We start from the raw sequence: 12,434 nt of genomic DNA on the forward strand, positions 1-12,434 counted from the left end.
AGGGGCAAGATTACATATGCGGCGTTGCCCGCAAAAGCCGGCAACGCTGGTTTTAACGCAGTTTTGCTATCACATATACGGCGCCGCATATTAATGTGGCGCGTATATTTCACCCGTCACCTGCAATTTTTACTCCCATAAGCTAAGATAGAACCGCATCGCAAATTGGTATCACAGATTCAGCGCAAGGACTTATGCGGCGAAAATGGAGAAATTTCACTTCATTTTCATCTTGCCACACATAGGCAGGCGCAGTAAGCCTTGCGCTGAAAACGTGAGTTCCGTAACTCACTGAAAATATTAACTAACACCTAAAGCATGCGCAATGCAATATCTATCTACCTGTCAACCGCCAACCCCCACCGCAATAACTAATAAACTATATTAACCCATAATCCGCCATTAACCCACCTAATATCTAAAATCTATTAACCCCTAATCTGCCATTTAACCACATCGCAATAAACCTAATAAACCTATTAACCCCTAAACCGCCAATCCCCCACAACGCAAATAACTAATTAAATTACTAAGCCCCCTAACCTAACACCCCCTAAATTAATCCCAATTACCTAAATTAAAAAATACTAACTTACAATTAAAAAACTAACAGTACTTTAAAAATAAAAATAACTAAGTTTAATGTAATCTAAAATTACAAAAAATAAAAAAAAACTAACATTACAGAAAATAATAAACCAAATTATCAAAAATAAAAAAATTAAACCTAATCCCTATGAAAATAGAAAGCCCCCCCAAATATAAACACCCCCTAATCTAATACTAAACTATCAATAGCCCATAAAAGGACTTTTTGTAGGACATTGACCTAAGTTAAACAGTTCTTTTGCATTAAAAAAAAAATGCATTCAGCTCTTTTACAGTGCCCAAAATCCCTATTCTAAAAAAAAAAAAAAAAAAAAAAAAAAAAAAAAACCCAAAAATAAAATCCTAACTCTAACCCCCAAATAGGTACTAGAAGTCTTCTTCCAAGCCGTGAAGTCTTCTTCCAAGTGGCAATATTTTCTTCCATCATGGTGACGTCTTCTATCCTCATCCAGGACCAAGCCAACGCTGAGCGGAGATGAGCGTGGAACAGAAGACCAGTGACCGCGGAGCCATCAAGCATGGTGATCCTCTTCGTACAATCACCACCGCACACTGAGGATTGAATTCAAGGTACTCGTTTAAATATAGGGCACCTTGCATTCCTATTGGCTGATTTGATTCTTCAAATTCAAATCAGTCAATAGGATGAGAGCTACTGAAATTCTATTGGCTGATTTGAACAGCAAGGTACCAGTGACGTAAGTGACTCCAGAAATTTGTGTTTATGCACATTTCTAGACATCGCTATTTTATCCGACTTATGGCACTTTATAAACCGACGGCGGGGTTTATGTGATTCCCCGATGTGTGAGAGGAAATTACAGGCAACCCGGGTTTCAGTAGTTACGCCAAAGCCTGCGCCGTATATGTAATATTGCCCCAGTAGTGCATTGCTGCTCGCGCAACAAATGATACCAAGAGAATGAAGCAAATTTGACAAAAGAAGTAAACTGGAATGTTGTTGAAAATTCTATGTTCTACCTAAATCATGAAATACAAATGTTGGGGTTCATGTCCCTTTTAAAATTGCATACTCTGTGTCATGCAAGTTTAATTTTGACTTTCATATCCCTTTAATATGCCACTATGGATGTTAATTTATGCAAATGTATTAAAATGCACACCTTATAACAGTCAGTGGTGGTTATATCTATATGGCACACATGAATCAGAACTGCCTAGCTGTAAAAACTGTCATTGAAGAGGTGGCTTTCAATAGCTTAGAAATTAGCATTTGATCCTGCCTAGGTTTAGGTTTCAACAAAGAATACCAAGAGAACAAAGCAAAATTGATGATAAAAGCAAATTGGAAAGTTGTTTAAAATGATATGCCCTATCTAAATCATGAAAGTTTAATTTTGACTAGACTGTCCCTAAGTAAATTGTTGCTAGGAACATTGCCGTTTATATTTATGAATAACGCAGATGGAGGAAGTGTTTTATTGTTTGCCTTGAAGCAGTTTGTATTTACAGACAGCTGCACAGCTCTTACAGACATAGGCATTTAACCCCAGACATAGGGACAATTACAAAACAAATGTATTAACACCAACACATAGAAAGTCTGGCACTAGCTGGGTGCTTGCAAGAGTATCAGACTTTCTATAATATATATATGTATGAAGACCTGATTTCCACACCTGATTTTGGATAAAACATTTACTCTACTAATCCTCACTACCAAGTTGGAAAGCAAATAACCAAAAGTAAATCTTCCAATATACTAATTAAAAACATAAACAAACATCATCTAAAAATTGAAAAAATACAGAGTGAAATGAAATCAGATGTCACTTATTAAATCAAACAGTAACATAGACACTAAACATACTTAAATGAAAACTAAAAAGAGCTGCACTACAGAGTCCTAGGTTCCAAACAAAGTCTTTCTCTACCCCAATAAATCCTTTGCAACAATTTGTTATGAGTCTAACATAAAATCAATATTTACCATTCAAAGTATCAGATAATCAAAATGAAAGTTACTTACGTTTCAGAAGACCGTTTGACAGTAAATTTATAGCCAGAGTGTAGAAAACCAAACAGTTCCTGAATACTAACTTCCTATATTCCCCTCCCTTTTTTTCTTAAGGGGATAGTACATTGTACAATTGTTTGTATATTAATGTATTTTCAATGACTTGTTATACCAGCTGCAGAGTATAAAATGTATGAAAAATTGAATTTTCAGGTTTATTTGTGTATATAAAGTAGCTGGTTTTCTGTTTTTAAACCTCAGCCTATTACAATGGGTTGAGCTTCAGGTAATATATCTCATTATGTTATCACTTTGTGTACACACACTTGCTTCCTTATCTTATATTTAATAATAATAGAGAGATAGGTGCCACATGTGTAGATCAATCTTAACAATGGATATCAGATGATAAGGAGATACAGGGTACTCACAAGTGTGGAGGTACTCTCTTGTGCCAATAGGAACAGGGTGTTTTTTTTACAGCAGACCAGCTAGCTGGGCTCAGGCAGAATCTTATCACCACCAGGATGCACAGGTGCAGGAACACCGGAACTATAGGTCAGCTGAAAATGGTTGATGGGAGTAGGGCAATGTAGCCCTTAGGTAGCTAGTGAGAGTATGAAACACACCGTATGCCAGGAGTGATATTAAAAAAATAGATTTATTAAAAAGGTATATAACAATACCCAAAAGTTAAAACAACTCCTGCTAGGTGTATAAAGTCTCCACAGGGAGATTGACAGATGTGATGCGTTTCTCGGGAGAACCCGTTTCCTCAGGCATATATCTTCAAGTCTCACAATGCCCTTTATATAGGGCTAAGCTACCAAACAATCTAATAACCCTCCTCTTCCCATTAACAATGAAAACCAATCTCCTTGAACACACCCATTGTCACTTTTAATTCTCCTAAATAAGGAAAAGTTTGAAGGAAAATATATATTGTGTTATATGCAGGTTCTTCTATGGGAGTTGGCAGTGTAGAGGTGTTTGTTGTACACTAGCTCTCACGGTCAGACTCCAGCTGTCTTTTATCTAATATTTGTCAGGAAAGCTAAAGCTCAATACATAGGGCGAGAATACATATGCGGCGCAAGCTTCAGCGCAACCGCTGACGCAACCGCTGAAACCCGACCCACCCGTAATTTCACCTTGCACATCGGGGTATCACATAAACGTCACTGGCAGTTCATATTACTGGAGTCCCCAGTGACTTACGGCACTTTAGAAACTGCAGGCGCCTGAAAAAATAAAAATAAATGTAAAATCTCCCTTAAAAGTCTAACCCGCCTCCCAAAAATAAACCTGACACGTAAAACCCCTATATCAGCCATCAAACCCACATAGGAACTAATAATAAAAGTATTAACCCCTAAACCGACAACCCCCCACAATGCTATATGCCTAATTAAACTAGTAACCCCTAATCCGCCATACAGCCACATCGCAATCTACCTAATAAAAGTATTAACCCCTAAATCCACCAACCCCAACATTGCAATCTACCTATTAAATGTATTAACCCCTAACCCGCCATTCACCCACATCACAAAGTCCCTATTAAAACTATTAACCCCTAATCCGCCATTAACCCACATTGCAGCAAACCTTATAAATCTATTAACCCCTAAACTGCCAAACCCACACAAAGCATTAATACTAATAAAATTATTAACCCCTAAACCGCCTAACCCCCACAACACAAATAATTAAATTACTAAGCCCCTAACCGAAAACCCCCTAAATTAAACCCAATTACCTAAATTAAAAATACTGTTACAATTAAAATAAAAAAGCTAACATTACTTAAAAATAAAAAAACTAAGATTAAATTAATCTAAGATTACAAAAAATAAAAAAGTCTAACATTACATAAAATAATAAACCAAATTATCAAAAATTAAAAAATTAAACCTAATCCCTATGAAAATAGAAAAGCCCCCCTAAATAAAAACACCCCCTAATATAATGCTAAACTACCAATAGCCCTTAAAAGGGCCTTTTGTAGGGCATTGTCCTAAGTCAAACAGCTCTTTTACCTTACAAAATACTAAGTGCCCCCTCTAACAGTAAAAACCCCCACCCACCAAACCCCCCAAAAATTTAAAAAAGCCTAAGTCTAACCCCCAGATAGGTACTCACAGTTCCTGAAGTCAGGCGGTGAAGACTTCTTCCAAGAGGCGATATCTTCTATCCTTTTCCAGGAACAAGCTGGTGCGGAGCACAGAACTAAAGACCGGTGACCGCGAAACTGAAGACCAGCGACCGCAGCACCATGGAGCGTGGAGATCCTTTGTACGATCACTGCCACTCACTGAGGATTGATTTTACTGTTACATGGGGAACTTAGTATTTTGTAAGGTAAAAGAGCTGTTTAACTTAGGGCAATGCCCTACAAAAGTTTTTATTTTAATAGGGATTAGGTTTCATTTTTTTTATTTTTGACAATTTGTCTTATTATTTTATGTAATGTTAGACTTATTTTTTTTTAGTAATGTTAGCTTTTTTATTTTAATTGTTTGTAACTTATTATTTTTCTAATTTAGGTAATTGGGGTCAATTTAGGGGGTGTTAGGTTAGGGGGCTTAGTAGTAATTTAATTAGTTATTTTCGTTGTGGGTATTTGGCGGATTAGGGGCTAATAGATTTATAAGGTTTGTTGCTATGTGGGATAATGGCGGATTAGGTGTTAATAGGTTAATTAAGTTTATTGCGTTGGTGGGGGATGGCGGTTTAGGGGTTAATAGTTTTAATAGATACTTTGCGATATGGGTGAATGGCGGATTAAGGGTTAATCACTTTATTAGGTATATAGCGTTGTGGGGGGTTGGCGGATTAGGGGTTAATAGGTTAGATGTTTTGTGATGTGGGAGTTGGCGGATTAGGGTTTAATATAGTTTATTAGTTATTGCGGTGGGGGTTGGCGGTTGACAGGTAGATAGATAGTGCGCATGCGTTAGGTGTTAGTTTTTTTTCAGGAATATAGATAGATATTGTGCATGCTTTAGGTGTTAGTTACTATTTTCAGGGGGTTACAGTGCTCACATACTCCGTGCAAGTCTTGCTGCGCCTGCCTATGTGTGGCGAGGTGAAAATGGATTAAAATTTCTCCATTTTCGCTGCGTAAGTCCTTGCGCTGAATATGTGATACCGATTTGCGACGCAGTTCTATGTTAGCTTATGGGAGTAAAAATTGCGGGCGACGGGTGAAATATATACGTGCCACATTCATATGCGGCGCTGTATATGCGATACCAAAACTGCGTAAAAAACAACGCTGCCGGCTTTTCTGGGCGACGCCACATATGTAATCTTGCCCATAGAAAGAACAATGGAAAATTATCATATAATTACTTGAAGGGCCACTAAACCCAAAATATTTCTTTCATGATTCAGATAGAGAATACAAATTTAAACATTACAATATACTTCTATTATTCATTTTGCTTCATTTTTTAAATATCCTTAGTTGAAGAAAAGCAATGCACATGGGCGAGCCAATCACACGAGACTTCTATGTGCAGCAACCAATCAGCAGCTACTGAGCATATCTAAATATGCTTTTCAGCAAAGAATATCAAGAGAATAAAACAAATTAGATAATAGAAGTAAATTAGAAAGATGTTTAAAATTGCATTCTCTTTCTAAATAATGAAAGAAAAAATGTGGGTGTCATGTCCCTTTAACTATCCTGCACCCCACTGGGAGTGTCATTTCTTCTGCTGGCTGTGTTTATTTAGGCTATTCAATAGCTGAGACTCCAGTATCAAAACTTTTAGTATAGGTTAGGATACCAAAATCTAAATCAGCTATTTCAAAGGCCAAAATAGGGGTAAAGGAGCTACTTGTAAACAATGTAATACACTCCAGCAGGTAAAATGGATCATTGGAAACAATTTAAATGGGAGAACTTTTTTGAGTGAACTGTCGCTTTAACAACAAATGCCTGATAAAATGCAATGCAATAGCACTTACTCTGAACTTCAAATGAGTAGTAGATTTTTTTCTGACAAATTTCAAAGTTATTTCGATTTCCACTTCTTCTCTTGTCATGCGACAGCCTTCAGCCAATCACAAATGCATATATGTATATTCTTTGAATTCTTGCACATGCTCAGTAGAAACTGGTAACTCCAAACGTATAAATATAAAATGGAAGTAAATTGGTAAAGGGCTGTGTGAAGTTGGCCCCCTACAATTGGCACAAATAAAAAAATTCACTGTGTTTTATTTGTGCTGTTTTGTGCTGCAAAAATTAAGATTTGTACTGTTTTTATTTTTTAGATAATAGCAATTGTATTTTGAGTTATTACAGAATAAATAAAGGTCACCATAGGTCACCTAGCCCCCCAACAACAGCCAAAAGACATGAAACGGTTGGTTGGCTAGTGCTATGTTTGTGCCATTTAAATCTCTGTTCTATCTTGTTTTGTTTTGGAGGTATTAATGATTTAATAAAGGTCAGCAAAGGTCACCCAGTCCCCCTACAACAGACAAAATACATGAATCGGGGCTGGTTGGTTAGTGCTGCGCTTGTGCTGTTTAAATCTCTGTTCTATTTAATTTCCTTTTTGATTTATTAACTTTTTAATAAGTCTCTAAAGGTCACCATAGGTCACCCAGTCCCCCTACAACAGCCAAAATGCTTGAAACTGGGCTGGTTGGTTAGTGTTACGTTTGTGCTGTTTAAATCTGTTTTATTTTATTTTGTTTTTGTTTTATTAACAATTTAATAAAGGTCACTAAAGGTCACCCCACCCAGCCCCCCTACAACAGCCAAAACACATGAAACTTGGCTGGTTGGTTAGTGCTGTGTTTGTGCCGTTATTTTTTTTTTACTTTGGAGGGGTGGAGCTAGACACAAAATGAAGAGGACAAGCTTTTTCTGAGCTTCACAGTTACAGGTCATCAATCTTAAATAACAGGACACTCACGATCCTCATCCTACTCGGATACCACCCATAATACCCCTAATCACCCCGGGGATGGTGTTAGAGGCTTCATGAGGCATCTTCCCACTACCTAACCAGAGCATCCTAACAGCACAATCCGATGGCCTAGACGGTGACTACTTATGTGTGACAGTGACACAGGAGATCCGATCCCTAGCCCAGTCTCATTGGTGACGGTTTGTTTCAGAGACCTGATCTTTACCCTGGGTACTTACCGATCTAGTCCGTTCTCCTATACAGGACGATCGCACCGGAGGTCACGTGATCTGGGCTGCAAGCTACTGCAAGTCAGAGGGCCTACCACCAGTGATCCTGCCCCACACACACAACTCCGTGCTCTGCATCTTCTAGGGGTAACTAAGCCAAGACTCCCTCTATCTGCATTGTAGAGCCGCCTCGACCCTGTGACATACGCTGCGGCATAGACACCCAGAATTCTGTTGAGGCCTTCTCACTGACACAGCTTAACAAGACACTGCTCCTAACTACCTACAATCTTACTGCTTTAGTCTGAATTCCTACTTAACAGTAGTGCTGTTGGTACTACACAAATATAAAATAGCTACTAACCGCCTATAATCCATCTACTCCTGCTATTAAGCTCCTCTTCTCCCTTTCCCGCCGGCCCTCATTGCCTACAGGTCATACCCCTGTACCCTTTACCCACATCGTCAATAGGTGGCACCTCCCCAGGAGGGGGGCCCACACAGGAACCCTCTAATCTTCAATCAGCTGTGGATCTTATAGGAAACCTATGGAAGGATAAACTGCCTCCTATAAGAGCAGAGGTTCACCAGATCACACAGGGCAAACCAGTTTAATTTCCCTTCTAACCTGATTGGTTAGCCTGCAGTGTTAGTCACACTGGTTTAGGGGTGCTCCCCAGTTTACACTCTCCTCAGGGAAGCTACAACTCTTAAATTCCACACCCTTCTAAAGATAAAGGTGAAATCTCTTACACTTCAAGATGGCCCAATCCATAAAGAAAAAACAAAAGCACCAAAACAACCCCAAAAGAACTTTAGCAGACCACTTTAATAGTAAAATTCAGTATGATCAAGAGGATTTAGATGACAATCCCAGAGAATCCACTAATTCACTCAAAGGATCTTATAGATATGATAATCAACCTACAGACAGGCCTACCGCCTAACATTCCTCCTTACTTGACTCCATGAAAGCCTTATCAGATAAAATGGATACCCACTATACATCTCTTAAACAAGATCTCAAGTCATCAGTTAGTGAACTCAAAAGAGACATCTCATCTCTGGGAGAACGCACATAAATTTTGGAGAGGAAACATGTTTATATCTAATCCTATGTATTTCCTAATTCCTAACTTACTTGGGTTTAAGGGTTATACTCCAGGTAATTCTTACATACTACCCATCTAAGACATAGCCTAATGTTAATATGTTCTGAGTTACAGACTAATACCTGAAAATATACACTACAATTTACCTAACCCCATAGATCTCCACAGGCGTATTCCCACTTATTACCACCTTCCCTTGTGTATCTCAATATTGTTTTCAATAGTCTATTATCAAACAGTTTCCACGGACAACTTGACCCAACCGTCCCCTATATTGATACTCATGAGGCAACATACCCATACACTCCCCTAGATATATACTACTACACACCATAACTGGGGGGAGTACTCACTCCCCCCCCCATATCCCTCCCTTCTTCCTCACTCAACATCCACGCGATAACCTCTATCTTCTATTTGACAGCATTTATCTTCTATTTAATATAACACCCTGTCTACCCTATAATAGCCTCTCATGCCAATCCCATAGCCTGTTATTCTGCAAACACCCCTAATACCTCATTAGACCTGAACACCACCTCCAGAATACTGAACCAAAAGAGAGGGAGAGACCTCTCTAAAAGACTGCACATACAGCACTCTGTGCCTTGACTTGTAGTGGAGAAATTGGGAACTTAAAATATAACTTTTATTAAGTACATTAAAATTAAACACTCAATTAAAAACAACCTAGGAGTAGTGGGCCTATTCTTTAATCTTCTGTGAGCCTTTGATATATTTTAAGTGCTTCGAAGGAAATTGTGTAGGCAGGAAGTTATAAGTGAGACCACTCTGTTCAGTAATTTTACTGGTAATAAAGGGTTAATATTTTTATATCAAATATATACATATATCTAGATATCTAAATAGGCTAATGTTTTATCCTTGGGTGTTGGACTTAGGTTCAATGCTAGTGACGCTCAGTGAACTCAGAAATAAACATAAAAATTGTGTTAAGATGCTTCACTTTATTAATCAATGCAACTCCAGTTTTGTCTTATACTTGAGTATAGGTAGTTGAGATATTCAGAATAATCAGATTACACGTAACGGTTTGTGAATCTGTATTATTCTGGTTGTATTTTAGAAATTCAAATGTGTATTATAGATCTCCTTGGGTCAACTTATTTCCACTGTTTATTGGTTTATCATCAAAATAAATTATTTACAATCTCTGTGTGGTCCAGTTGATTAATTTCCATATAAAGTATTAACAAAGTAGTATAATCTTGATTTATTTCTGTTTAATAACTTGTCATTCGTCTAAAATACCAGTGATCCTATACCTGGCGTTAAGGTTATTACCATATTATCTAAGCACCACTTCCACATATGAAATACTTGTGGGATTATGTTATTTTGAAATAGGGGGTATATGTACACCTTCTATTGAATCCTAATGATAATAATGTGCACTTTAAAGTAGCTAAATGTAATATAGTTCTTACACTTAATGACACAGCCAGTATAAGTGTGCTGTGTATTAGTAACTGTTGAGAAAATAAGATGCGCAAAATGTTACATATGAGTTATAGTCTAATTGTTTCTACATATAGAGGTGACCGTAATAGTTGTGTATTTAAATTACATAAAAGAGGAACTAACTTAACTTGTTAGTGTGTAACCGCACTATTATGCAGCTATGGCGGTATTATACTATGCTTGCCCCTCTTACTGCGATATTCTGTATATCCTGTGTTCTCTCTTATAGTTATTTGGTCTCTCGTGTGATTCAGTGTCACACTAAGAATGCAGTATCGTGCTTGGTGTAGAATACTTTAGAACCGGATACTTATTTTCTAGAGTTATTTTATCATAAGCCAACAGTTAAATTAATGCTAGTTAGTTAGGTAGATTTTGTATATATGCCCCTTTAACTGAACTGGTATGATTATGGCATTATTGAAGTAATAGCTAGAAGGTATGAGTTATCTAATACAGCAGCAATTGTTAGATAGTTTCACCGGTAAAATAGATTTCTCTGACTATGAGTACAACTGAGCTAGAAAATTCCCCCAGTGCGATATCCTAAAGTTGCCACCTAGTAAGTAGCCTAGTGCAAGTAACCCTCTGTTAGATCATATAGTCTTATGGTCAAAGTTATAACTTAGTAAAAAAAAAAAAACTAATTGTGACTGTTAGTCATACATTAGTACTAGATACGTAATTTTTAAATTCTACCCCGCCTAAACAGGCCAACAACTCCTGGTAATTTTAAAAAATTAATAGAGCTCCCATACGCTCTATAACCCCCTGACCGGTTTCGCCCGTATCGGGCTTTTTCAAAGGCGGCGCGCCACCGGAAGTTTCAAAGTATAAACGGGTTGAGGACCCGGTCCCAATGTCGACTCCAATTTTGTTTGGACAATCTGGCTGTCAATCACGATGGTTAGCCAATCAGCGATTTCCTATGTTAAAGATAGTGATTAGAGCTCAGCCATCGCGAGCCTCCGTTGGATACTAACTCTTTCATATTGAAGGTATAGAAGGGAACAAATAATAATTGCATAAATTGTGAATTAGATCTTACGTTATTTGTCCAGTGTTAATATTATAGTTTAATGCTTGTTTGTTCACTTTAGGCTTAATTTAAATTTTGTGTCTTTAGTTGACATAAATAAGCCTCAAGTTATTGCCTTATGATGAGCTGGGCATTGGAAGAGACAGAGACAGAATTTAATTTATAGCCAACAAATTTTAATTTTCTATAATATAATCATATTCTTTGTTGTTGCGTATTTTGATGGAATAAACAATCTCTTGTTCAACTTATTTGAACTCTCCTTATTTGTAGGTGTGGATTTATTAATATTTTTATTTTATTTGTATTTTTCAAATAAGTTGAACAATTTTTATAAATTTAAACCTAAACTTCTTATATTAACAAAGGCAAATAGTAGTTTGAGACTTTACAATATTATTAATAACAAAAAGAACCAGTCTATCAATATAAAGTATACTGTGAATTCTTGGCAACATAAGTATGTCTCTTTACCAAATTAATCTTAACATCTTTAATGAACAAAATGAACAAACATAACACCGGTAAGAGATTGTTTATTCCATCAAAATACGCAACAACAAAGAATATGATTATATTATAGAAAATTAAAATTTGTTGGTTATAAATTAAATTCTGTCTCTGTCTCTTCCAATGCCCAGCTCATCATAAGGCAATAACTTGAGGCTTATTTATGTCAACTAAAGACACAAAATTTAAATTGAGCCTAAAGTGAACAAACAAGCATTAAACTATAATATTAACACTGGACAAATAACGTAAGATCTAATTCACAATTTATGCACTTATTATTTGTTCCCTTCTATACCTTCAATATGAAATAGTTAGTATCCAACGGAGGCTCGCGATGGCTGAGCTCTAATCACTATCTTTAACATAGGCTAACCATCGTGATTGACAGCCAGATTGTCCAATCAAAATTGGAGTCGACATTGGGACCGGGTCCTCAACCCGTTTATACTTTGAAACTTCCGGCGGCGCGCCGCCTTTAAAAAAGCCCGATACGGGCGAAACCGGTCAGGGGGTTATAGAGCGTATGGGAGCTCTATTAATTTT

At 37.2% G+C, this 12,434-nt stretch overlaps 1 protein-coding gene across 1 annotated transcript in view; it reads right to left on the minus strand.

Annotated features, from left to right (window-relative positions):
- The window catches only part of LOC128667056 (uncharacterized), a 342,615-nt gene extending 339,983 nt beyond the window's left edge, over window positions 1–2,632 (minus strand). Inside the window, exon 1 of the mRNA XM_053721939.1 lies at window positions 2,600–2,632. The gene's annotated coding sequence lies outside the window, so the exon portion shown is untranslated. The remainder of the gene's footprint in view (window positions 1–2,599) is intronic.
- Between the last annotated feature and the right edge of the window lie 9,802 nt (window positions 2,633–12,434).

Source organism: Bombina bombina, chromosome 7 (genome assembly GCF_027579735.1).
Source record: "Bombina bombina isolate aBomBom1 chromosome 7, aBomBom1.pri, whole genome shotgun sequence".
NCBI classification, from domain to species: domain Eukaryota; kingdom Metazoa; phylum Chordata; class Amphibia; order Anura; family Bombinatoridae; genus Bombina; species Bombina bombina.